Below are 3558 nucleotides of genomic sequence, written 5' to 3'. Positions count from 1 at the left end.
TTATTTGAGTGAGATATTCTATATATTGTGAATTACAGTTAATATCCTTTTGATGGGAGGATATATAAGGAAATAATATTCTAAGGGGTCCCTAGCTCCGCCTAATTAAAAGAGTCTGTGTTTCTATCTAGACGTCTCATATGGAGAGGTTAGGAGTTAGAAAACACTCTCAGTTTTATTTGCAGGTCTATCGTGTGACAAGTGGAAAATCATCGACGACATCAAAGCAATAGCTGAAGGCCAGTTTATTCCGCTGTATAATTTATTGCTATAATATTAAATATTAATCTTACATTTTCAAATTACGATTTGATGCGAGACAGTGGAAGAAAAACATTTCTGGATGAGGTTTCATCATTTTGTAATGTGCATGATAATGAAGTCCTCAATATGAATAAAGTACTTGTGGCTTGGGGAAGAAGGTGACGTGAAACTGAGAAGATACTTTATTTAAATCGATAACGTGCGGGATTATTTTATGTAGTTCTTGATAGGCAACTTAAGAGTTGAAAAATAAGTTCATGAAGCAAATATTGAGTTGCCTTAGTCCAAATATTGTTGTTTCGGCCTTTAACAAACAAAAGTTGATTATGTCCTGCCCAAATTTGTCCTTTTAATTTTTCTGCTATCAAATTGACGAGTTTGGATAATTAGCCTGAAATGTAGATCATTGATATGTGTACAAGAGATGAATTTTCCTCTATAAGGAATAGTAGGTTTGTAGAGAAGCTTGTTGAAAGCAGAAGCGACATGATCTATTCATTAGTTAATTTACTTGTGAAGTTAACATTGATTTTGCTTGTCGCTACTGCAATGGTGGAGAGGGTTTTTTCTACAATCAACAATATGAAGGATAGATGGCGAAACTAGATGGGAAATTCATGGATGAGTGATTATTTAGTTGCTTACACTGAATGAAATGTATTTGACACTATAAATAATGCGTTGATTATTTAGAGATTTCAAAACATCAGATTTGTCCAATATTTTCAGAGATTTAGATGATTGAGTTTTTACTTACGTTTTTATTTGCAGTATTAGCATTATCATGAACTTATAAATTAGTTCTTTTTTAGATCAAAATAGATTTTACTTTGAACCCATTAGCTTGGGGGTCCTAGATTCGCCACTGGCTAGTTGGGTGTTTCTAAGAATACGCTCCCGTGGCAATCGTATTGTTGGTAGTTTGAATCTTGAGAGTGAGGATATTCATATGAAATATTGCGTACGATTACTGATAGTTAGGAAGGAGTTCAGATTATATGAATGGAACCCAAAGCATTTTTAGTTGAAGATGAAGACACTCATCAACACATAATGTTAAAAAATCGAGTGGTTAAATTTTATTTCGAAAGATTTGGTGAAACTACAAGTCGTCAATTTCAAAATGTGTTAATTAATGGGTAAATTACAAAAAAAAATCCAAGTTTTGTAAAATGTCTCAATTTTGTCCTAAATTTTGTTTTGTAATAGAAAAAACCATAAATTTTCTAAAATATCTCAAAAATGACCTCTGTTATAACTTCCGTCAATTTTTGCCTACGTGTGACCTACGTGGACTGTTAAAGGGATCCACCATCAGCAGCAAAAATTGACGAAAATTATAACGGATGTCATTTTTGAGACATTTTAGAAAATTTATGGTTTTTTTTGTTACAAAACAAAATTTAGGACAAAACTGAGACTTTTTACAAAATTTGGGTTTTTTTTGTAATTTGCCCTATTCAATATGGTTGAAGTTGAAAAAAAGCTTATTAAGTAACCGAACAAAAGTGAGGCTCCACTAAAAATCCTAAGAGCAATCGGTCTATCCATAATCTTTATTGATAATATAAGAATTATGAAGTGTAAAAATTTAAAATGGCATGTAATAAGTAACAAATTGAACGACAATTCGAATAGCAATTCGGACAAATAGAACGCCATAAAATTAAATGAATTTCACTAGTATAAGAACTTGGAAATTTAAATCAATATAAAGACGAAACTGGAAGTTCGGAATACACGAGAGAGCGGAGTCCTGTATTAGACACAAATCTCTTGAAACAGAATTGTCTCCTCCTGGGTGCTTGAGGTCACGTGGACAATCGTTTCCCAATGTAAAATCGCAACAAAAGAAGCAGCAACACAAACAACAATGCTCCAGCGAATTCGAAGCGAAGCGCGAACATATCTCAAAATTCAGATGCAAATTTAGAAATCTAAGAGAACAAAATATTTGTGCTTGTCCTACAAATGAGAGAATTGTTGGATTTTATAGGCTAGGCATTCAATTCTTCTATGACTCTTCCTATTCTCACAGCACACACGTGAGAAGACACAAAATAAAGTCTTCTAAGATTCTTCATCGGACATTGCATGTGTTAATGCAATTTCAATTAACACACATAATCAGAATGGGAAAAGTCACATTCTCACCGTGCACTCTCACATATATTCAATATATATGTGTTAATGTAATTTGATTAGTTCATCTGATGTTCTCATAATTTTAATTCCTAAAATCACATCAATGAGTCCCATATATTTCATGTCAAATTTCGAATTCAACATATTCTTCGTAGATTTAATCATTCTGTCATCACTACCAACAATGAGTATGTCATTCACGTAGAGACATAAAATGACGTAACCATTTTTTGTCTCCTTAATGTATACACATTTATCACACTCATTGATATTAAATCCATTAGAAATCATTGCATTATCAAATTTTTCGTGTCACTACTTTAGCGCTTGTTTCAACCTATACAATGATTTGACCAATTTACAGACTTTCCTTTCTTTTCCTAGAGCCACGAATCCCTCGAGTTATTCCATATAGATTTCATCTAAATCTCCATTTAGAAAAGTTGTTTTCACATTCATTTGATGAACTTCCAAATTACGTAGTGCCGCAAATTGCAAGTAGAATAAGTATCCCTAATGGAATTTATTCTAGTCACAGGAGAATAAGTATCAAAATAGTCTAAGCCTTCCTTTTGCCTGTATCCCTTAATTACAAATATGGCCTTGTACTTATCAATGGATCCATCTACTTTCATTTTCCTCTTAAAAATCCATTTGGATCCTAAGGGTTTACAACCAGTGGGGAGATCCACTAATTTTGCATAATCGAATCAATTTCACTTTTGATTGCCTCCTTCCAGAGAGGTCCCTCAGATGAATTCACTGCTTCAGCATAACTTTGTGGTTCCTTTTCTAACAAATATGTCAGAAAATCATTCCCGAATGATTTTTCAATTCTAGCTCTTTTGTTGCGTCTAGGTTCAATCTCTTGATCTGAATCATGGCTTTCATGATCTATGTCATGAAGTCCATCATTCATCGTGTATGAGGTTCGTTTCGACGAACTCGATGCCTCGTTCAGTTTACATGGAAATATACCTTCAAAGAACGATGCATTCCTTGATTCCATTATCGTGTTCTTGTGTATATCGGGAATCTTAGATTCATGCACAAGAAATCGATAAGCACTACTGTTATGTACATAGCCAATAAAGATGCAATCCACCGTCTTAGGATTGATCTTTACTTTCTTCGGTGTCAGAACGACTA

This window comes from Punica granatum, chromosome 3 (genome assembly GCF_007655135.1).
Source record: "Punica granatum isolate Tunisia-2019 chromosome 3, ASM765513v2, whole genome shotgun sequence".
In the NCBI taxonomy this organism is placed as follows: Eukaryota; Viridiplantae; Streptophyta; class Magnoliopsida; order Myrtales; family Lythraceae; genus Punica; species Punica granatum.
The sequence above is the reverse complement of the archived record's forward strand: the minus strand, read 5'-3'. Positions refer to the sequence as shown.